This window comes from Aegilops tauschii, chromosome 7 (assembly GCF_002575655.3).
Source record: "Aegilops tauschii subsp. strangulata cultivar AL8/78 chromosome 7, Aet v6.0, whole genome shotgun sequence".
NCBI classification, from domain to species: domain Eukaryota; kingdom Viridiplantae; phylum Streptophyta; class Magnoliopsida; order Poales; family Poaceae; genus Aegilops; species Aegilops tauschii.
In genome coordinates, this window is record NC_053041.3 from 58520730 (window position 1) to 58546167 (window position 25438).

At 46.1% G+C, this 25438-nt stretch overlaps 1 long non-coding RNA gene across 1 annotated transcript; it reads left to right on the forward strand.

Annotated features, from left to right (window-relative positions):
- Positions 1 to 17371: 17371 nt before the first annotated feature.
- On the forward strand, positions 17372 to 21970 carry LOC123494832 (uncharacterized). Its single transcript, XR_012189109.1, has 3 exons — positions 17372 to 17928; positions 18035 to 18914; positions 21477 to 21970. It is a non-coding gene; the product is annotated as an uncharacterized lncRNA (long non-coding RNA).
- The last annotated feature ends 3468 nt before the right edge of the window (positions 21971 to 25438 follow it).

The following is a 25438-nucleotide window of genomic DNA, read 5'->3' on the forward strand; positions in this document are numbered from 1 at the left end:
AAAATCGACGGATATAAATAGATGACGTATGGAGAACTATGAAAGCCTCCGTCCTTTATTATTAGGTAAAGATTAATGTCCTAGAATTTGCATATAGAGTTAGCTATATATATTAATGTTAGATGAATTAGCTAGAATTTGCATATAGAATTACCTAGATATATATTAATGTTAGATGAATCAGCTAGAATTTGCATATAGAGCTTAAAAATGTTATATTTGCATATAGAATTTTGACATATGCAACGATATCATTTTTAAAATTATTATATAAGAAATCACAATCCAATCATTTAAAAAATGTTACGTTTGCATAAAGTATTTGTTCTTGATGATGCCCGGCCCGCATCCTCGCCGTCGACCCGTTCGCAACAACGTCCTACTTCAGAGGACCAATGTCCGGGACTGGGCTCCGCCGGGCTGGCACTGGGAGGTGCTACCTTTAGGGGCGCGCCGCTTGGTGAGGAACCCGGCCCCGGGTCCCGTCGTCGACCCTGAACTCTTTGGTGGCATTCGCATGGGCCACTTTCGGTGCGGAGGGAGCCAGCCCCGCCGGAGGTGGTACGTCGCCGTGTCAAGGAGGAGGACGAGCACGTCCGTCACTACATGGCTGCTATGGACGTTAGGTTCTCCAATACCTGGCAGGTTCTTTGGGGATCTCACCCGAGCTATGATCCTGTGATGGTTCCTTCTGTTTGGGTGTCCACCGCCCGCGCCTCAGGAACCACGAGTGAACTAGATTATTCTGTAGTATTTGATCTTTATTAGCTAGCTAGCTAGTGATGTATTCGATATATAATATTCGAGACGATGTATTCGAGATTATATATATTATTCGAGACGATGTATTCGAGATTATATATATTATTCAATAATATTCGAGACGATGTATTCGAGATTATACTCGATGATGCATATTTTGTACTATGATTCAGTTTTTCCTTATTGATTGCATGCATGCATTGTAATTTGACTACTAAATTGTTTTATATTTCTTCTGGATTAGTTAAATAAAAGCTATGGCGGACAATACCGGCAGAGAAGGAGAAGAGGCCCTGTTCGAGATCATACGCTCCCCTCGCCGGCCAGATGATCAGAATGAAGAAGATGACGGCTCTCAATATCTGAACAATACCAGGGAGGGTGATATGATATTCGATCGTGACGACCGAATTGAAGAAGTCCAGAACTATGATTATGATGAAGAAGAAAATGTTGATCTTGAAATAACAGAGACCGGCGAGGTATATTTATATAAGCTGGCATCTGGTGATCATCACATGTTTTAAATGATTTGAAGATATATTAACGAATCAATCTTTCTTCTTTCAGCCCTCCGGATCGAGCAAATCTTCTACAGTCAGCAAGACAGTGCGAGGCCTGGCCAAAAAGTTGAAGGAGGGCGTAAAGTACAACATCGATGCCATCAAAACTGATGGCGAACCAATCACGCCTAAGAACATTGCGAACAAGTTCGTTCGTCAGTGCGGAGTTCTTGTGAAGGACCAACTCCCGATCTCCACGCAAGAATGGAAAAAGCCAGCAAAGGAACGCCCAGATCTTACTTGGGTCGACGACAGAGCAAAAGATCTGCTTTGGGAATCTCTCATGAAACATTTCACCCTAACAGATCATTTCACAGATGCAGATGTGCAGAAAGTCCGCTGCTCTTAGGAGGATGGCAATTGTATTCAACAACCACAAGAAAACTATATGGAACAAGTACGTCACAGGAGGAAAGAAGACCCCAGAATTCACGGGAATACTGGAGAAGCAAAGAGATCACTGGCCTACTTTCGTGAAATTCAAGGAATCGGAATTATCTAAGGAGCGGTCGAGAATGAACAAGGCAAATGCCGCAGAAAAAGGAGCAGTTCCATAAGCTGGGGCCAGGTGGCTACGCGGTGGCAATGCCTAAGTGGGATAAGTCTGAGCAAGAGATGGGGATGCAGCGGTCATTCCAGTTACATTGAGCTGGCTGATACGTCCATTTTGCATCATGCTTTCATATCGATATTTATTGCATTATGGTCTGTTATTACACATTATGTCACAATATTTATGCCTATTCTCCCTTACTTTACAAGGTTCACACGAAGAGGGAGAATGCCGGCAGCTGGGATTCTGGGCTGGAAAAGGAGTAAATATTAGAGACCTATTCTGCACAACTCCAAAAGTCCTGAAACTCCATAGAAGTTATTTTTGGAATTAATAAAAAATACTGAGCGAAGAAAGTACCAGAGGGGGCCAACCACCATCCACGAGGGTGGGGGCGCGCCCTACCCCCTGGGCGCGCCCCCCTGCCTCGTGGGCCCCCTGTCAGGCCTCCGGTGCCCATCTTTGGCTATATGGTGTCTTTCGCCCTGGAAAAAATCATAACCAAGCTTTCGGGAAGAAACACCGCCACCACGAGGCGGAACCTTGGCGGAACCAATCTAGGGCTCCGGCGGAGCTGTTCTGCCGGGGATACATCCCTCCGGGAGGGGGAAATCATCGCCATAGTCATCACCATCAATCCTCTCATCGAGAGGGGGTCAATCTCCATTAACATCTTCACCAGCACCATCTCCTCTCAAACCCTAGTTCATCTCTTGTATCAAATCTTTGTCCCAAAGCCTCGGATTGGCACCTGTAGGTTGCTAGTAGTGTTGATTACTCCTTGTAGTTGATGCTAGTTGGTTTATTCGGCGGAAGATTATATGTTCAGATCCTTAATGCATATTAATACCCCTTTGATTATGAACATGAATATGATTTGTGAGTAGTTACGTTTGTTCCTGAGGACATGTGAGAAGTCTTGCTATAAGTAGTCATGTGAATTTGGTATTCGTTCGATATTTTGATAAGATGTATGTTGTCTTTCCTCTAGTGGTGTTATGTGAACGTCGACTACATGACACTTCACCATTATTTGGGCCTAGAGGAAGGCATTGGGAAGTAATAAGTAGATGATGGGTTGCTAGAGTGACAGAAGCTTAAACCCTAGTTTATGCGTTGCTTCGTAAGGGGCTGATTTGGATCCATATGTTTCATGCTATGGTTAGGTTTACCTTAATACTTCTTTTGTAGTTGCGGATGCTTGCAATAGGGGTTAATCATAAGTGGGATGCGTGTCCAAGGAAGGGCAGCACCCAAGCACCGGTCCACCCACATATCATATTATCAAAGTAACGAACGCGAATCATATGAGCGTGATGAAAACTAGCTTGACTATAATTCCCATGTGTCCTCGGGAGCGTTTTCCTTCATATAAGAACTTGTCCAGGCTTGTCCTTTGCTACAAAAAGGATTGGGCCACCTTGCTGCACCTTATTTACTTTTGTTACTTGTTGCTCGTTACCAATTACCTTATCACAAAACTATCTGTTACCGATAATTTCAGTGCTTGTAGAGAATACCTTACTGAAAACCGCTTGTCATTTCCTTCTGCTCCTCGTTGGGTTCGACACTCTTACTTATCGAAAGGACTACGATAGATCCCCTACACTTGTGGGTCATCAATGGCCCCCTAGGTGCAGGACTTGGTTCTATGTGCATGGGGGCGTTGGACCCGAAGACAGGCAAGGTTTCGAAGAAGGCAAGTCATAAAGGAGCCGAAGAGAAGTTACTTGTTGCAATAGAAGAGGCTCGAATGGGGGTGTTCGCACCCAACAGAGAGAATGACGAGCTTACGCGCGCCCTGGGAAATCCTGAATACCTGGGAAGAACACGAGGCAAAGGCGTTGTTCCGTGGTATGAGGGGTTTGCGGACTGGAACGCCGACTACAGAAGCCGTGCGAGAAGGAAGATGGAGGAGGAGAAGAAGAGGAACTTGGAGGAGGAGCAGAGGAAGTAGGAAGTAGAACGCCTTAAAGGCCTAGAATCAGCGCACGCGGAGTTGGCACTCCAATTGGAGAGGCAGCAGCAGCAGATCGACTCACTTAGCAGATGATCCAGCCTTGGATAGCACCGTCCCATCCATGCAGAGAAGCAGCATGGGTTCCGCCCTGGGCGAGGCACTGCTGGATAGATACCCTGGGGGTCTCAGCAGCGGTAGCAGCTAGCGCATGATACAGCCTTGGATAGCACCGTCCCATCCATGCAGAGAAGCAGCATGGGTTCCGCCCCGGGCGAGGCACTGCTGGATAGATGCCCTGTGGATGACATCATGGAGAACACTAATTGTGAGCTACACTTCAGAATGAAGAACATATCCATGAAGGTGGCGGACGCCGTTTCTTATACAAATCCCCCCGAAGCAACCTTCCATTGCAACCCGATTCCAGCTGGCTATGCTCGTGTCGTGGGTGATGAAGTGATGGACCAACATTCGGGGCTAGAGCTTGACATTCCTGGAGGTGACGAGGAGCACATACTGGGAGAGGCCATACATCGTATCATCCTATGGACAAAGGATTGCATCATCTTCTGAAGGCCACCGACACCACCACGTCAGCCGACTCCTCCTCGAAGTCCGTCACCGCGTTAGCAGACTCCGCTCCTCCAAATCATCAGCCACCGCCTCAGCAGAGTCCTGCTCCTTCAAGTCCGCCAACGCGTCAGGCCACTCCTCCTCCTCCAAGTCCAGCACCGCATCAGGCCACTCCTCCTGCTCCAAGTCCGGCACCGCGTCAGCCCACTCCTCCTCCTCCAAGTCAGCCACGTCATCCGTCTCCGCCGCCTCAGCAACAGCGGAAGAGAGCCGCCGCAGCTATGGTGCGTAGCGCTACAAGTCGAGGTACATGAGGTATAGGCGGAGGCAAGCGATTTCAATATGGTCCAAGCCTCGCGCCTCTTCTGATGAGGCCTTACGACATGACCGACGAGCAAAACGAAGCCGAAGTGAAGGCCCAATTGGACCCCCATGTTGGACCGAAACCGCCACCGCCGCCAAAGGAGAAAGTGCCTGAGCATATCGTTGACCACTTTATTCGTATGACTGAAAAATAGCTCCCAAGCCTGTTGACTCAGACTATGAGCGCCAACTCGGGAAGGCATATCGAGCACAACAGAAGGAGTCGAGCTCGAGCTCGAGCCAAGCAGCTGCCAAAAAAAGAGGGAAAACCGTTCCCCAGCTAGGAGAACAGGAGGTGCAATCGATCCCCCCGCTCATTGTACCAACACATGCGAGTACCGGCGTCGATCAGCTGGTAATAAACAACGAGCATAGAAGGCAGGCTGAAGAGCTCGGTATAACTATTTATCAACTCCTAGAGCTCGAGCCCATGGATACGATTAGAGAGGAGGACATAAAACGGAAATATGTCTGCAGCGAACCTTTGGTCAAGTCTGAGGAGGTCAAGAAGCTCTCAACGAGAATGTATGAATTGCATCAATGGTACATGGAAATTACCAAGACTACCAATCGAGAGTCCATCATGGTGAAAGTCAAGGAAGAGCATTACTTCAATGCGACAGCTCTGTCTGTTGAGTATACAGAACGGTTTCAGTTATTCAATCAAGACGCACTCGACAAATCTATCGTCAGTTGCTATTGTCTGTAAGTGATTTCTTTCTATAATTTAAGTCTCAAGCTAGCTGTAGTGCTCGTTGATCATTACCTGTAATTATCCTCACTATATTCTTTTCTGTGGTATTATGCAGGATGAAGATCTATGAAATGAAAAAAGCTGGATGTTATGGCATTGGGTTCATTGACCCAACCATTAATGAAGAGACATGGACATATGAATGGTATCTAGACGACGTAAAGAAAAACATGCTAGAGTTCTTGAAGCGCCTCAATACCAATCGAGATATACTACTTCCTTACAACTTCCGGTGAGTCACACTGTCTTGTACTACAAATTCTGTTTTTGCTTACTAGCTAGATGTTAAGAAGTGTATAGGGTTTAGGGTAGTTGATGAGTGTTATGCACATGCCCGCTTAATTTATACATGCAAACGTATGCGCATGCAGTTACCACTGGATCTTTTTAGACATTCAAGTTGAAGAAGGAAAAGTTGAAGTACTGGACTCACTACTTAAAGAACCTACTGACTACTCAATCCTGAAGGGGATAGTCGACATGTAATTTCAATCATTATTGAACTATATGTCGGCCTCTTTATTTCGTCATTTCCTGATATCAACTAATTAATAACTGCTTTATTCATTTTCTTTGCCGGCGGGCAGGGCTTGGCAAAAGTTCATCAAAACGGTTCCAGGCGAATGGAAACAAAAGCTGTATTGGTATCGACCCAGGGTAACTAATTAAGTAGTACTAGCTAGCTACCATCTCTTTAATTCTATTTTCAATACCATTAATTATCATGCTTGATTAATTATTATCTGATTGAATTCTATTCTCGTAAAGGCCACGAAGCAGGCGCCGGGGACTGATTTATGTGCATACTACATTTGCGAGAACATTCGCATGATGGCGTCCGAAAGGAGCACATCTTCTAGACAGCTATGGGTTCGTTTGCCAGAACACTATTCACAATTTTTACGTCATTATCGATATCTAATCACACAACGACTACATGCATATTGATCTCCTTAAAATTTCAATGAGGTGCGGGATAAGCTTCTACCAACAGATCGAGTACGAGCAATTCAAGAGGAAATAGCGGGATTTTTGCTCGACCAGGTCATAGATCCCAATTAGGAGAATACGATTACCCGCTACCGCAGTAATGCCGCCATGTAGGAGAAATTGTATATACCAAATTGTATATATATACATTTGTATGTGTGAATGGTGGTGCGAGACATTCGATGATATATATATGCATAACGTGTACAATATGTAGTATCGTAAAATACCAGCAAATGAAAAAGAATTAAATGGAAAACAAAAAATTAAATGAAAAAGAAATCATGAACCCAAAACCCCCCAACCTTCCAGTACCGGTTGGTGTCACCAACCGGTACTAAAGGTCTCCCCGCCCCCGGCGCTGGCTCATGCCACGTGGTGGCCCTTTAGTGGCGGTTCGTGCTGAACCGGTACTAAAGGGGGGGACCTTTAGTCCCCACCCATTAGGGCCGATTACAGAACCGGCACTAAAGGGCCTTACGAACCGGTGATACAGCCCGGTTCTGCACTAGTGTCGCCCCCTAAACCGAAGCAGAGTGGCCGCTGAAGGAAATATGCCCTAGAGGCAATAATAAAGTTGTTATTTATATTTCCTTATATCATGATAAATGTTTATTATTAATGCTAGAATTGTATTAACCGGAAACTAAGTACATGTGTGAATACATAGACAATACAGAGTGTCCCTAGTATGCCTCTACTTGACTAGCTCGTTAATCAAAGATGGTTAAGTTTCCTAACCATAGACATGTGTTGTCATTTGATGAACGGGATCACGTCATTAGAGAATGATGTGATGGACAAGACCCATCCGTTAGCTTAGCATAATGACCGTTTAGTTTTATTGCTATTGCTTTCTTCATGACTTATACATATTCCTCTGACTATGAGATTATGCAACTCCCGAATACCGGAGGAACACTTTGTGCGCAATCAAACGTCAAAACGTAATTGGGTGATTATAAAGATGCTCTACAGGTGTCTCCGATGGTGTTTGTTGGGTTGGCATAGATCAAGATTAGGATTTGTCACTCCGAGTATCGGAGAGGTATCTCTGGGCCCCCTCGGTAATGCACATCACTATAAGCCTTGAAAGCAATGTGATTAATGAGTTAGTTACGGGATGATGCACTACAGAATGGGTAAAGAGACTTGCCGGTAACGAGATTGAACTAGGTATGATGATACCGACGATCGAATCTCGGGCAAGTAACATACCGATGACAAAGGGAATAACCTATGTTGTTATGCGGTTTGACCGATAAAGATCTTCGTAGAATATGTAGGAGCCAATATGAGCATCCAGGTTCCGCTATTGCTTATTGACCAAAGATGTGTCTCGGTCATGTCTACATAGTTCTCGAACCCGTAGGGTCCGCACGCTTAACATTCGATGACGATTTATATTATGAGTTATATGTTTAGGTGACCGAAGTTTGTTCGGAGTCCCGGATGAGATCACGGACATGAGGAGGAGTCTCGAAAAGGTTGAGATGTAAAGATTGATATACTGGAAGGTTATATACGGACACCGGAATGGTTCTGAAGAAGATCGGGGATTTTTCGGAGTACCGGGAGGTTACCGGAACCCCCCGGGAAAGTTAATGAGCCTATTGGGCCATAGTGGAGGAGAGGAGGCGGGCACTGGGAGGAGGCGCGCGCCCCCCTTGCCCAATCCGAATTGGACAAGGGGAGGGGGCGCGGCCCCCCTCTTTCCTTCTCCCTCTCACTCCCTTTCCCCTTTCCCCTCTCCGTTGGAAGGAAGGAGGGGGGGCGAATCCTACTTAGACTGGGAGTCCAAGTAGGACTCCCCCCTTGGCGCGCCCACCTTGGCCGGCCACCTCCTCCTCCCCCCCTTTATATACGGGGGCGGGGGGGCACCCCAAAGACACATCATTTGTTCTTTAGCCGTGTGCGGTGCCCCCTCCATAGTTTACCACCTCAGTCATATTGTCGTAGTGCTTAGGCGAAGCCCTCGCAGATCACATCACCAACACCGTTGCCATGCCGTCGTGCTGACGAAACTCTTCCTCGACCCTCTACTGGATCAAGAGCTCGCGGGATGTCATCGTGCTAAACGTGTGATGAACACGGAGGTGCCGTACGTTCGGTACTTGGATCGGTTGGATCGTGAAGACGTTCGACTACATCAACCGCATTAGCATAACACTTCCGCTTTCGGTCTATGAGGGCACGTGGACACACTCTCCCCTCTCATTGCTATGCTTCTCCTAGATAGATCTTGCATGATCGTACGAATTTTTTTGAATTACTACGTTCCCCAACAGTGGCATCAGAGCCAGGTCTATGCGTAGATGATATGCATGAGTAGAACACAAAGAGTTGTGGGCGATAATAGTCATACTGCTTACCACCAACGTCTTACTTTGATTCGGCGGTATTGTTGGATGAAGCGGCCCGGATCGACATTAGATGACCGCGTTCATGAGACTGGTTCTACCGACGTGCTTCGAACACATGTGGCTGGCGGGTGTCTGTTTCTCCAACTTTAGTTGAATCGAGTTTGACTATGCCCGGTCCCTGTTGAAGGTTAAAACAACATAGTTGACAAAAAATCGTTGTGGTTTTCATGCGTAGGTCAGAACGGTTCTTGCTAGAAGCCCGTAGCAGCCACGTAAAACTTGCAACAACAAAGTAGAGGACGTCTAACTTGTTTTTGCAGGGCATGTTGTGATGTGATATGGTCAAGACGTGATGAGATATAAATTTTTGTATGAGATGATCATGTTTTGTAACAGTTATCGGCAACTGGCAGGAGCCATATGGTTGTCGCTTTATTGTATGAAATGCAATCACCATGTAATTGATTTACTTTATCACTAAGCGGTAGCGATAGTCGTAGAAGCAATAGTTGGCGAGACGACAACGATTCTACGATGGAGATCAAGGTGTCAAGCCGGTGACGATGGAGATCATGACGATGCTTTGGAGATGGACATCAAAAGCACAAGATGATGATGGCCATATCATGTCACATATTTTTGATTGCATGTGATGTTTATCTTTTATGCATCTTATTTTGCTTAGTACGGCAGTAGCATTATAAGATGATCCCTCACTAAATTTCAAGGTATAAGTGTTCTCCCTGAGTATGCACCATTTCTACAGTTCGTCATGCCGAGACACCACGTGACGATCGGGTGTGATAAGCTCTATGCTCACATACAATGGGTGCAAGCCAGTTTTGCACATGCAGAATACTCGGGTTAAACTTGACGAGCCTAGCCTATGCAGATATGGCCTCGGAACACTGAGATCGAAAGATCGAACGTGAATCATATAGTATATATGATGAACATAGAGATGTTCACCATTGAAAACTGCTCCATCTCACGTGATGATCGGACATGGTTTAGTTGAAATGGATCACGTGATCATTTAGATGACTAGAGGGATGTCTATCTAAGTGGGAGTTCTTAAGTAATATGATTAATTGAACTTTAATTTATCATGAACTTAGTCCTGATAGTTTTTGCATATCTATGTTGTTGTAGATCAATGGCCCGTGCTACCGTTCCCTTGAATTTTAATGCATTCCTAGAGAAAGCTAAGTTGAAAGATGATGGTAGCAACTACACGGACTGGGTCCGTAACTTGAGGATTACCATCATTGCTGCACAGAAGAATTACGTCCTGGAAGCACCGGTAGGTGCAAGACCCGCTGCAGGAGCAACTCCGGACGTTATGAACGTCTGGCAGAGCAAAGCTGATGAATACTCGATAGTTCAGTGTGCCATGCTTTACGGCTTAGAATCGGGACTTCAAAGACGTTTTGAACGTCATGGAGCATATGAGATGTTCCAGGAGTTTAAGTTAATATTTCAAGTAAATGCCCGAGTTGAGAGATATGAAGTCTCCAACAAGTTCTATAGCTGCAAGATGGAGGAGAATAGTTCTGTCAGTGAACATATACCCAAAATGTCTGGGTATCATAACCACTTGACTCAGCTGGGAGTTAATCTCCCTGATGATAGTGTCATTTGACAGAGTTTTTCAATCACTGCCACCAAGCTATAAAGGCTTCATGATGAACTATAATATGCAAGGGATGGAGAAGACTATTCCCGAGCTCTCGATGCTAAAGGCTGCGGAGGTAGAAAACAAGAAGGAGCATCAAGTGCTGATGGTTAACAAGACCACTAGTTTCAAGAAAAAGGGCAAAGGGAAGAAGGGGAACTTCAAGAAGAACATCAAGCAAGTTACTGCTCCCGGGAAGATGCCCAAGTCTGGACCTAAGCCTGAAACTGAGTGCTTCTACTGCAAAGGGACTGGTCACTGGAAGCGGAACTACCCCAAGTATTTGGCGGATAAGAAGGATGGCAAAGTAAAAGGTATATTTGATATACATGTTATTGATGTGTACCTTACTAATGCTCGTAGTAGCGCTTGGGTATTTGATACGGGTTCTTTTGCTCATATTTGCTACTCGAAACAGGGGCTACGGATTAAACAAAGATTGTCTAAGGACGATGTGACGATGCGCGTGAGAAATGGTTCCAAAGTCGATGTGATCGCCGTCGGCATGCTACCTCTACATCTACCATCGGGATTAGTTTTAGACCTGAATAATTGTTATTTGGTGCCAGCTTTGAGCATGAACATTATATCTGGATCTTTTTTGATGCGAGACGATTATTCATTTAAATCAGAGAATAATGGTTGTTCTATTTATATGAGCAATATCTTTTATGGTCATGCTCCCTTGATGAGTGGTCTATTTCTGTTGAATCTTGATTGTAGTGATACACATATTCATAATATTGAAGCCAAAAGATGCAAAGTTAATAATGATAGTACAACTTATTTGTGGCACTGCCGTTTAGGTCATATTGGTGTAAAGCGCATGAAGAAGCTCCATGCTGATGGGCTTTTGGAATCACTTGATACTTGCGAACCATGCCTCATGGGCAAGATGACTAAGACTCCGTTCTCCAGAACAATGGAGCGAGCAACTGACTTATTGGAAATAATACATACCGATGTATGCGGTCCGATGAGTGTTGAGGCTCACGGCGGGTATCGTTATTTTCTGACCTTCACAGATGATTTGAGCAGATATGGGTATATCTAGTTAATGAAACATAAGTTTGAGACATTTGAGAAGTTTAAAGAATTTCAGAGTGAAGTGGAAAATCATCGTAACAAGAAAATAAAGTTTCTACGATCTGATCGTGGAGGTGAATATTTGAGTTATGAGTTTGATCTTCATTTGAAACAATGTGGAATAGTTTCGCAACTCATGCCACCTGGAACACCACAGCGTAATGGTGTGTCCGAACGTCATAACCGTACTTTATTAGATATGGTGTGATCTATGATGTCTCTTACCGATTTACCGCTATCGTTTTGGGGTTATGGTTTAGAGACGGCTACATTCACGTTAAATAGGGCACCATCTAAATCCGTTGAGATGACACCATATGAACTGTGGTTTGGCAAGAAACCCAAGTTGTCGTTTCTTAATGTTTGGGACTGTGATGCTTATGTGAAAAAGCTTCAACCTGATAAGCTCGAACCCAAATCAGAGAAATGTGTCTTCATAGGATACCCAAAGGAAACTGTTGGGTACACCTTCTATCACACATCCGAAGGCAAGATATTCGTTGCTAAGAATGGATCCTTTCTAGAGAAGGAGTTTCTCTCGAAAGAAGTGAGTGGAAGGAAAGTAGAACTTGATGAGGTAATTGTACCTTCTTCTGAATTGGAAAGTAGTTGATCACAGAAATCAGTTCTAGTGATTTCTACACCAATTAGTGAGGAAGCTAATGATGATGATCATGAAACTTCAGATCAAGTTACTACCGAACCTCGTAGGTCAACAAGAGTACGGTCCGCACCAGAGTGGTACGGTAATCCTGTTCTGGAAGTCATGTTACTAGACCATGACGAACCTACGAACTATGAGGAAGCGATGATGAGCCCAGATTCCGTGAAATGGCTTGAGGCCATGAAATCTGAGATGGGATCCATGTATGAGAACAAAGTGTGGACTTTGGTTGACTTGCCCGATGATCGGCAAGCCATAGAGAATAAATGGATCTTTAAGAAGAAGACTGACGCTGACGGTAATGTTACTGTCTACAAAGTTCGAATTGTTGCGAAAGGTTTTCGACAAGTTCAAGGAGTTGACTACGATGAGACCTTCTCACCCGTAGCGATGCTTAAGTCTGTCCTAATCATGTTAGCAATTGCCCCATTTTATGATTATGAAATTTGGCTAATGGATGTCAAAACTGCATTCCTGAATGGATATCTTAAAGAAGAGTTGTATATGATGCAACCAGAAGGTTTTGTCGATCCTAAATGTGCTAACAAAGTGTGAAAGCTCCAGCGATCCATTTATGGACTGGTGCAAGCATCTCAGAGTTGGAATATACGCTTTGATAGTGTGATCAAAGCATATGGTTTTATACATACTTTTGGAGAAGCCTGTATTTACAAGAAAGTGAGTGGGAGCTCGGTAGCATTTCTAATATTATATGTAGATGACATATTGTTGATTGGAAATGATACAAAATTTCTGGATAGCATAAAAGGATACTTGAATAAGATTTTTTCAATGAAAGACCTCGGTGAAGCTGCTTATATATTGGGCATCAAGATCTATAGAGATAGATCAAGACGCTTAATTGGACTTTCACAAAGCACATACCTTGATAAAGTTTTGAATAAGTTCAAAATGGATCAGTCAAAGAAAGGGTTCTTGCCTGTGTTACAAGGTGTGAAGTTGAGTCAGACTCAATGCCCGACCACTGCAGAAGATAGAGAGAAAATGAAAGTCATTCCCTATGCCTCAGGCATAGGTTCTACCATGTATGCAATGATGTGTACTAGACCTGATGTGTGCCTTGCTATAAGTATAGCAGAGAGGTATCAAAGTAATCCGAGAGTGGATCACTGGACAGCGGTCAAGAACATCCTGAAATACCTAAAAAGGACTAAGGATATGTTTCTCATTTATGGAGGTGACAAATAGCTCGTCGTAAATGGTTACGTCGATGCAAGCTTTGACCATGATCCGGATGACTCTAAGTCACAAACCGGATACGTATTTATATTGAATGGTGGAGCTGTAAGTTGGTGCGGTTCCAAGCAGAGCGTCGTGGCGGGATCTACGTGTGAAGCGGAGTACATAGCTGCTTCAGAAGCAACAAATGAAGGAATCTGGATGAAGGAATTCATATCCGATCTAGGTGTAATACCTAGTGCATCGGGTCCAATGAAAATCTTTTGTGACAATACTGGAGCAATTACTTTGGTGAAAGAATCCAGATTTCACAAGAGAACCAAACACATCAAGAGACGCTTCAATTCCATCCGTGATCTAGTCAAGGAGGGAGACATAGAGATTTGCAAGATACATACGGATCTGAATGTTGCAGACCCGTTGACTAAGCCTCTTCCATGAGCAAAACATGATCAACACCAAGACTCCATGTGTGTTAGAATCATTACTATGTAATCTAGATTATTTACTCTAGTGCAAGTGGGAGACTGAAGAAAATATGCCCTAGAGGCAATAATAAAGTTGTTATTTACATTTCCTTATATCATGATAAATGTTTATTATTCATGCTAGAATTGTATTAACCGGAAACTTAGTACATGTGTGAATACATAGACAAAACAGAGTGTCCCTAGTATGCCTCTACTTGACTAGCTCGTTAATCAAAGATGGTTAAGTTTCCTAACCATAGACATGTGTTGTCATTTGATGAACGGGATCACATCATTAGAGAATGATGTGATGGACAAGACACATCTGTTAGCTTAGCATAATGATCATTAAGTTTTATTGATATTGCTTTCATCATGACTTATACATATTCCTCTGACTATGAGATTATGCAACTCCCGAATACCGGAGGAACACTTTGTGTGATACCAAACGTCACAACGTAACTGGGTGATTATAAAGATGCTCTACAGGTGTCTCCGATGGTGTTTGGTGGGTTGGCATAGAGCAAGATTAGGATTTGTCACTCCGAGTATCGGAGAGGTATCTCTGGGCCCTCTCGGTAATGCACATCACTATAAGCCTTGCAAGCAATGTGACTAATGAGTTAGTTACATGATGATGCACTATGGAACGAGTAAAGAGACTTGCCGGTAACGAGATTGAACTAGGTATGATGATATCGACGATCGAATCTCGGGCAAGTAACATACCGATGACAAAGGGAATAACGTATGTTGTTATGTCATTTGACCGATAAAGATCTTCGTAGAATATGTAGGAGCCAATATGAGCATCCAGGTTCCGCTATTGGTTATTGAACGGAGATGTGTCTCGGTCATGTCTACATAGTTCTCGAACCCGTAGGGTCCGCACGCTTAACGTTCGATGACGATTTATATTATGAGTTATGTGTTTGGTGACCGAAGTTTGTTCAGAGTCCCGGATGAGATCACGGACACGAAGAGGAGTATCGAAATGGTTGAGAGGTAAAGATTGATATATTGGAAGGTTATATACGTACACCGGAATGGTTTCGAAGAAGATCGGGGATTTTTCGGAGTACCAGGACGTTACCGGAACCCCCTGGGAAAGTTAATGGGCCTATTGGGCCATAGTGGAGGAGAGGAGGCAGGCCACGGGAGGAGGCGCACGCCCCCCCCCCCCTTGCCCAATCCGAATTGGACAAGGGGAGGGGGTGCGGCCCCCCTCTTTCCTTCTCCCTATCACTCCCTTTCCCCTTTCCCCTCTCCGTTGGAAGGAAGGAGGGGGGCGAATCCTACTTAGACTGGGAGTCCAAGTAGGACTCCCCCCTTGGCGCGCCCACCTTGGCCGGACACGTCCTCCTCCCCACTTTATATACGGGGGAGGGGGGCACCCCAAAGACACATCAATTGTTCTTTAGCCGTGTGCGTTGCCCCCCTCCACAGTTTACCACCTCGGTCATATTGTCGTAGTGCTTAGGCGAAGCCCTGCACAGATCACATCACCAACACCGTTGCCACGTCGTCGTGCTGACGGAACTCTCCCTCGACCCTCTACTGGATCAAGAGCTCTAGGGATGTCATCGTGCTGAACGTGTGCTTAACACGGAGGTGCCGTACATTCGGTACTTGGATCAGTTGGATCATGAAGACGTTCGACTACATCAACCGTGTTAACATAATGCTTCCGCTTTCGGTCTACGAGGGTACGTGGACACACTCTCCCCTCTCGTTGCGTGATCGTAGGAATTTTTTTGAATTACTACGTTCCCCAACTGCCGCACACGTGCCAATTCGTTGTGGCCGCCGATGCGCTCGCCAGACCCCAAAGGAGGAGGCGTGTGGGCGGACGGTCAGGCGAGACATGGCCGCCCGCGTGCGGCGCATCATGAGGAGCATGTGGTCTGTGGCGCGGCGGTGGTGGGTAGAGCGCGCCGGAGAGGGAGAGGAGGAAGATGGTAGCACGCCGGCGTCGGTGAAACCGGGGAGAGGAGGATGGGGGTGTGGCGGCGGGGTAGAGGGAACCCTAGTCTTCTCATGCGCGATAGCGATGTCAATGATGGGGCTGCATATGAGACCTTTTTTCACTTATGGTCGGCCTATAGTGGACAACGGGTTTATTTCCATAATACTTAAGGACTTCTTTGCAAAAGTTACACGACGGTGAATCCGGCGGAGTCAATCAGTGCTTTATTATTAGAAAAAACGATAAAAAACAATCGGATGATTCTATCGCAATGCAAGACGCCTCCGATGCTTGGCATGTGTTCCTATGAGGGACCACCACCGCTTGTCTCTTCACGGGAGAGAACCTCGTCCTATCGTTTTCTCTCTTTCTTCCCGAGCGCTGCCTTATCCTCATCTCTCTCTTTCTCTCTCTCAACAAACTCCATGCTCCAGCACAACCTTCTCTTCCCCTCCCTCTCGATTCAATTTCCCCAGCAACCAACCACAAGCCAGCGGACGATGGCGACCCCTCCGATCACCGCGTGCATCAGTGCCGCTGCTGCTGCAAGGTCCGCCGTCGCCACCCACGTGCTGCGTCGCAGCATCTCCGTCGCCCCCGCATCCGCGGCCGCCGTCATGCTTCGTCGCAACACCTCGTCGCGATCGCACTGCGCTGCAGCATAGTTTTAAATAGCCGGCTATAGCCCCGCTATAGCTCTGCTATAGCTGTTTGAGCATGTTGCCGCTAAATGATTTCATGTACAATTCGCCGTTATAGCCTCGCTATAGCCCGCTATAACCCAGCTATAGCTGTTTTTAAGGGTTGCCGCTATATGCCATAGCCCGCTATTTAAAACATTGGCTGCAGTGAAGCTTCACCGGTGGCCATCGGGTGCTGCAGTGGAGCTTCGACGGGGCAGCCGGTGCTACGATGGAGCACCGCCGCGTGGTGGTGGTGCTGCAGTGAAGCTTCGCCTGCGGCGTCGAGGTGCTGCGGACCTGCGATGGAGCACCACCCCGCCGGTGTTGGTGCTGCAGCGAAACATCATCGGTGTTGCAATGAAGCATCGCGAGGGTCGTTGAAGCGCCACCAGGGTTCCAATGAAGCGTCGCCGGAGCTGCAGTGAAGCGCAGTGGGGGTCGTCGGAGCTCCGGCAGGGGTTGCAGTGAAGCGCCGCCGGGTGCCGTCGGTGCTGCGCAGTGCTGCCATGGGAGCTACTGCCATGAGAGCTGCTGCGTTGTGCTGCTGTGGGGAGCTGCCTCATCCTACGGCTGCGGAGCGTTTAATCGAACGGCTAAGAAGGCAGCTTAATTTTGGATGAATCCGAATGATTTGTAACAGTTGCCTTTATTATTAGGGAAAGATGTCTATTATCTCGTGCCGGAAAAGGTTGTCACCGTGGCGTTTTTGCAGAAAACCCCTCCCCAAACTCCCGACACAACCCGCACTCCTCGTCTTCTCCAATCGACGCAGCCCGCCGCTCCGACACGGGCGCATCGACGCCGGAGCTCCCCCGCTCAGCTTCGCCGTGCTGCTCCCCTGCTCTCCCGCGCGTCCTCCTCCGCCGCCGGGGATGCCTACGCCACCGCTCCCTCCTGCCTCGCGCAGCTCCACTGCCCCCCCCCCCACCCCCCCCCCCCCCCCCCCCCCCCCCCCCCCACCTCTTGCCTGCCTCCCAAATCTCCCCTCTTTCACCCCCAAAGTCGTTTCTTCTTCCTCCCGCTGCGTCTCCTGCTTGCGCGCGGCGGCGACACCTCCTCCTCGTTTCCCCCGACGCCGGAGGAGGCACGGGGCAAGCAGCAGTGTCTCGCGCTGCGCTTACGCCACCTCGGGTGCGCGTGGGCCTACGCGCCGGTCGCCGCCTCGGCCGTGCGCCAGTCCGCAAAGGAGGAGGAAGGGGGTTCCGTTCGCCGCCAAGGCGTACTGGGTATGCTCCTCGAGTCCCCGCTCTTCAGGCCCCTCCTCACCTCCCTCATCAAGAAGCAGAACAACATGACGCAGGTCCTCTCCTCCCTTGTCAGCTTTCATTTTGTTTGAAATTATTTTGGCCAGCAACTCCGTGGTTTGCTTCTGTTGATTCTGGTCTTGTTATGTTGGGGGCGAGCAGATGCTGCAGCGCACGGGGATCCCCGACCGGCCCATGTTCTTCCCGGAGTACCCTCTCTCTGTACAAGCAAAAGCAGCTATGAGAAAATTTTCATTCAGTCAAGTTCTACTGATTTTTGGTCTTCTTGAATTTTGTATAGTTGAGATAGATGTTCTACTTCTTTCATTCAGTCAGGCTCTACTGAAACATTTTGCAGAAACAATGTTTTGCTGAAACTGAAAAAAGGAACAGAAACATAAATGTTCTGCTGAAACTGAAAAAAGGAACAGAACCACACCTGAATAATTTGTACTCCTCCTTCATTCTTCAATAGATTTAGAAATGTTCAGACTTTGAATGTTCACTGAATAAGTAAATCTTGTCTTTCCTAAAAACTGAATTTGTCTATTAAGTCTTTGCTAAAGAGAAATAGTAAATCTTATCATAACAAATGTTCATTCAGAAGTGTTCAGAAATCTTCAGTTTTTTATCCTGAAATGTTCAATTTTTTGCTCTCTAAATTGTGTGCCTTTATTGCTCATTCAGTGCTCAGTACAGTATTCAGTTTGAGTAAAGTTCAGTTCGTGTGGTGAGTTGAAGAGCATTGCTCCCTGCCTTGCTATGCCTAGTTATGTTAACTACAGTATCATTGTCTACTTTGGGGTCTTTTGTGGTGAAAGTATGTGTCTTTTTGTATGGTGGCAAGATGACTAGATGGATTCAAATAATTCCAAGTTAATACAAATAAATCCAAATTAATTCAAATAATTAAGAATAAGAATAAGAATAATTCAAATTATTTCAAATAATTAAGCAGAAGAAGAATTCAAATAATTAAGAAGAAGAAGTACGGCGAGGTCTTCGAAATGGCGTCAAGTCACCCTTGCTATATGGATCATATGTAAGCTCTTCCTGCTAACCTACAGGAGTACATTTTCGTGCTTCAAGTCTGAACTTATGTATGGAAAATGCATGCTTCAAGTCTGAACCTATGCACTCCATTTCGTGGTGATTAGTTGCCACTTCTATATGCACTAAGAAAAAGAAGCCTGAACATGGCATGCATGCTTTCTTGTGGTGTTAGCATCCCAGCACTGATCAACTTCACTGAATAATATAGTGTCAATTCTGATTGTTAACAGCAGAATAATACAGTTAATAGCAGAGTAATGGAGTGAGAAATCTTACTGTAAATTCAGTTACTGTAGTTACTGAAACTTCACTGTAATTATGCAAATGAAATTATTATTCTGTAAATTCAGTTAACAATCAGAATTATGTAATGGAGTGAGAAATCTTAGTGTAAATTCAGTTAACAAGAAATCTTAGTGTAAATTCAGTTAATAGTGTGTTCCTAAATAATCTGAGATTTATTGTCAAGTCTGAGGTTTTGACAGAAATGTTGTGACATGTTCAGACTAGGACTAATCTTCAGTTTAGGAACAACTTTGATGATTCTCTGGATTGATCATAGTGTATTCTTTGGATTGATGATCAAAGTTTAAGGAATTAGTAGAAGAAGCTTGTATTTTCAGCTTATAAATTTTAGGACTATGTGAATAAAATGCTTTCAACTAAGAAGATAATCTGTCTTCCCATCTCACTGCTCACTGCTAGCAAGAGTAGAAGAAGAAGAATTCCAAATAATGTTTCCAATTTGGCTAAATCTGTGCCACGACTTCTAGAAAACCAGCATCATTGGGGAGGACATGCGGTGTTGCATTATCTTGTTGAATTAAGATCCTTGTGTCCTCGTCACCGTCAGGCCATTTGTCTTGAATGGCAGGGATTACTTTATTGATCAGGTAATCTCTGCACACAGGTCTAGTAACTTTGACCGGCCTCAACTCTATTGTCCCCCTATCTCTGTTCTGGCTTGTTCGTTGTGCCTCGGTTTGTACCACGAACGGCCAAATGCCAACTTTCCATCAAATGTCATCTCCCCATCGTCATTGTAGCGAGGTTTGGCCACAGCTGTTAGAAACATTACCTTCCCAATGCTATGAGTATTGTGCACAGTTTGATTTGGTTCTTCTTCTCCAGGCAGTACGTAGTAGCTACTCTTCACTCGGGTCATGTCATACCATTTCTCATAGAGGTGGACCATATTTGTCATTGGCTTGAAACTGGGCCAAGGACTTGATATCCATCTTTCATCCATCATGGATAGGCAGAACTTTAGTCTCGCTATCTTGTTCTGTGGCTTGAGGGTGGGTTTGATGGTGCTTGTGATGCGTTTCAGCTCTTGCAATTGAAATCTGTCATGTAGGGTTGATCGGGGCACACCTAAACACCTTGCTAGAGAACGGATTGTTCTTCTTTTGTTCAAAGGGATTGTGGCTGTTCTCGACAGATCTAGTTCTTTTCTCTTCCTACCACTTTTGTTCTTCTTGCTTGAAACATCAACTTCTTGGCCTGCTGCAAGTTGTCGTTTGGCTAGATTCCGTATTCTTGTAACTGTTCGCAGGTGAACATTCAACATAGTCGCAATGAGCACCTTGTCATACACGTGAACCTGTCCATCTCTAAGCTCGATTACTCGCAGAGCAAAGTAAACACCATGTCTCTCCTTGTCTGTCAAGTTCTTCCCTCTTGGATTGCCATGTGCATCAGCTTCTTGTACTTCTGCAGCTTCTTGTGCATCTTGAGCTTCTTCCAATTCTGCAACTTCTTGTGCCTCTTGAGCTTCTTCCAATTCTGCATCTTCTTGTGCCTCTTGAGCTTCTTCCTCTTCAGGAAACCAATTCAATTCAATGTCTTCATCCTCATCTTCCAGCATCAAGTTCAAATCAATAGCGTCACCCTGTTGAGCTTCGTCCTCATCTTCTGGCATCAAGTTCAAATCAATAGCGTCACCATGTTGAGCTTGTTCTTCTTGTTGAGCTTCGTCCTCATCTTCCGGCATCAAGTCCAAATCAATAGCGTCACCCTGCTGAGCTTGTTCTTCTTCTTGAGCTTCGTCCTCCTCTTCCGGCATCAAATTCAAATCCATAATTGTGTGCTCCTGTCTGATCTCATCAAACTCAATAAAGATGAATGGTGAGCATATAATCATAACAAGAAAACCATGAAGAATCCTAGAAAAAAAGCAAAAAAAACAAGAAAGAGAAAAGTAGAGATTAAAAGTACTCCTTGTTCATTTTGGTAACTAGAGAACACCTAGCTACATATAATCATGGAAATTCAATTGACACTGAATGTTGTGCACTGAGAGAATCTTGCTTTGTGTCAATTTCAGTTGTCCATCAAGTACTCCATTCAGATTGCTGCTGCTCCATCTTTATTAATCCTGAAATAACATCAATGTTGTACTCCATTCAGATTGTTGTTATCTAACTGAATTTCAGTTGTCAATTTTTTTGCACTCACATGCTTCTATCAGTGGTTATCAATTTTTTTGCACTCACATGCTTCTATCAGTGGTTATCTAACTGAATCTTGCTCATTTGTTTGTAACCTGTAGATGCCATGCTCAATTTTTTGGTAAAGCTCTGGAGTTGCCAGCAATGCATGCAAAGCGGCAAGAGTTGGCTGCTCAGTTTTTCTTGTACTGCCAAGATGGAAGGTGAGGGAGTCCTGGACTAAGGGGTCCTCGGGCGTCCGGCCTATTATCAATGGGCCGGACTGGTGGGCTGTGAAGACATGAAGGCCGAAGACTGTACCCGTGTCCGGATTGGACTTTCCTTGGCGTGGAAGGCAAGCTTGGCGATCAACTATGAAGATTCCTTTCTATGTAACCGACTCTATGTAACCCTAGATCCCCCCGGGGTCTATATAAACCGGAGGGGTTAGTCCGGAAAGGATATACTCATTACCATAGTCATACAGGCTAGGCTTCTAGGGTTTAGCCATTACGATCTCGTGGTAGATCAACTCTTGTAATACTCATATTCATCAAGATCAATCAAGCGGGAAATAGGGTATTACCTCCATAGAGAGGGCCCGAACCTGGGTAAACATCGTGTCCCCCGTCTCCTGTAACCATCGACCTTAGACGCACAGTTCGGGACCCCCTACCCGAGATCCGCCGGTTTTGACACCGACATTGGTGCTTTCATTGAGAGTTCCACTGTGCCGTCGACGAAAGGTTCGATGGCCCCTTCAATCATCGATAGTGACGCTGTCCAAGGAGGAACCTTCCTCCCCGGACAAATTTTCATATTCGGCGGCTTCGTACTGCGGGCAAACTCGCTTGGCCATCTGGAGCGGATCGATAGCTACTCCCCTGGCCACCAGGTCAGATTCGGAAGCTTAAACTACGTCGCGGATATCCGTGGAGACTTGATCTTCAACGGATTTGAGACCACGGCGATCGCTCCCCCTCGCTTCGATGAACATGACTTAAATCTGTCATCGGACCATATTCAGGAGATGGTTCCTGTAACTTCTATGGCCTTAGATCCGGATCAGGTTGCACCATCCGGAGCCATGGAATCCGCGGCGTTGGAGGCGCACACAGACTCAGCACCTTGCAATATCTGCGTCGACAGAATTCCGAACTCGTTTCCAGCTATATGTTCCGAACCGCGTACGCCTGCGGACACCGAGCTGGATCGGTCATCGATCTTCGAGTTCAGCGCCGCAGACGTCTTCCAACACTCGCCCTTGGGCGATGTTCTAAATTCATTAAAAAAACCTATCCTTGGCGGGGGATCATAGCCGAACTATGTCCGGTTCGAACTAGAGGCTGATGATGGAGAATTTCGCTTCCCACCCGCCACCCACTTCATAGCCACTGTCGAGGACTTAACCGACGTGCTTGATTATGGCTCCGAAGACATCGACGGTATGGACGACGATGCTGACAAGGAGCAAGGCCAAGACCCGCCATTCACTGGACGTTGGACGGCCACCTCTTCGTACGATGTGTACATGGTTGACACACCTAAAAAGGCTAGCGACGATGACAAAGAAGATCCAGTTGCGAATAAACCTTCTGAGACACAGTCCAAGCGCCGGCGCCCTAAATGCCGTTCGAAGTCACGTCGCTCAAAAGATAGCAACACTGGCACCGGAGAAAATAGTACTCCGGACGACGCCGAAAACAATGAAGACCCTAGGGGAGTAACATCCGAACAGGAGGAACAAGACAACGAGCAAGTTAACCTTGATAAACAGGCCATGCCCAATGACCCGGATGACGATAGTTACCGTCCACTCTCCAAGGATGAGGAGAGCCTCGGCAACGAGGATTTCATCGTGCCTGAGGCACCCCTCGAGCAGGAGCGCTTCAAGCGCCAGCTAATAGCTACTTCAAGAAGCCTGAAGAAAAAGCAGCAGCATCTTCAAGCTGGTCAGGACCTACTCATTGACAGATGGACTAATGTCCTGGCAGCCGAAGAATACGGCCTCAAGCGCCCAGCCAAGAGTTACCCGAAATGCAGACTGCTACCTCAGTTCGATGTGGAGGCGCCGGAGCCCATACCTCCCTCGCGCAATACGGAACGACCACCACGCGGTCGGGATAGTGCGGCGGACCGACCACCCCGCGGTCGGGATAAAACGGCAACTCAGGCCGAACAGCAGCCCGCCCCACCGCCTCGTAAAAACAGAGACAAAACAGCTCGGGACTATACATACGACCTTCGGCAGGACCTGGACAGTAGAACAGGACACACCAGATCAATCTACGGATCGCGAGGAAGCTTTTCGACTCGCGGTGACGGCTACCTATTCGGACGTGACAAACCTAGTCACGCCCGGGCCGATAACCGTAGGCGGACTTCATCAGAGGTGCGCCGCGACGCGGCCCGATATAGAGGCGTCGCACACCCTCTTTGCTTCACAGACGAAGTAATGGGTCATGAATTCCCCGAGGGGTTCAAGCCTGTCAATATTTAATCATACGACGGAACAACCGATCCCGCAGTATGGATCGAGGACTTTATTCTCCACATTCATATGGCCCGTGGAGACGACCTCCACGCCATCAAATACCTCCCACTAAAGCTCAAAGGGCCAGCTAGACACTGGTTAAACAGCCTGCCTGAAAATTCCATCGGCAGCTGGGAGAACTCGGAAGAAGCTTTTCTTGACAACTTCCAAGGTACTTATGTCCGGCCACCAGACGCCGATGACCTAAGTCACATAGTCCAACAGCCTGGAGAATCAGCCAGAAAATTCTGGACTAGGTTCCTAACCAAGAAGAACGAAATAGTTGACTGTCCGATGCCGAGGCCCTAGAGTCCTTTAAACATAGCATCCGTGACGAATGCCTCGCCCGCCACCTCGGCCAAGAAAAGCCGAAGTCTATGGCAGCCCTCACGGCACTCATGACCCGCTTTTGCGCGGGTGAAGATAGTTGGCTGGCTCGTAGTAAAAACACAGCCAACGAGGCAGGCCCCTCCAAGGCCAAAAACAGCACCGGCAAGACCCGGCGCAATAGACACAAACGCCAAAGTAATGGCGATAACACCGATGACACTGCAGTTCACGCCGGATTTAGTGGCTCCAAGTCTGGCCAGCGAAAGAAACCTTATAAAAGGAACAGTGAGGGACCATCCAGCTTGGACCGCATACTCGATCGTCCGTGCCAGATACACGTGAAGGAAATATGCCCTAGAGGCAATAATAAAGTATTATTTATTTCCTTGTATCATGATAAATGTTTATTATTCATGCTAGAATTGTATTAACCGGAAACATAATACATGTGTGAATATATAGACAAACAGAGTGTCACTAGTATGCCTCTACTTGACTAGCTCGTTAATCAAAGATGGTTATGTTTCCTAGCCATAGACATAAGTTTTCATTTGATTAACGAGATCACCTCATTAGGAGAATGACGTGATTGACTTGACCCATTCCGTTAGCCTAGCACTCGATCGTTTAGTATGTTGCTATTGCTTTCTTCATGACTTATACATGTTCCTATGACTATGAGATTATGCAACTCCCGTTTACCGGAGGAACACTTTGTGTGCAACCAAACGTCACAACGTAAATGGGTGATTATAAAGGTGCTCTACAGGTGTCTCCAAAGGTACTTGTTGGGTTGGCGTATTTCGAGATTAGGATTTGTCACTGCAATTGTCGGAGAGGTATCTCTGGGCCCACTCGGTAATGCACATCACTATAAGCCTTGCAAGCATTGTGACTAATGAGTTAGTTGCGGGATGATGTGTTACGGAACGAGTAAAGAGACTTGCCGGTAACGAGATTGAACTAGGTATCGAGATACCGACGATCAAATCTCGGGCAAGTAACATACCGGTGACAAAGGGAACAACGTATGTTGTTATGCGGTCTGACCGATAAAGATCTTCGTAGAATATGTGGGAGCCAATATGGGCATCCAGGTCCCGCTATTGGTTATTGACCGGAGACGTGTCTCGGTCATGTCTACATAGTTCTCGAACCCGTAGGGTCCGCACGCTTAACGTTACGATGACAGTTTTATTGAGTTTTGATGTACCGAAGGAG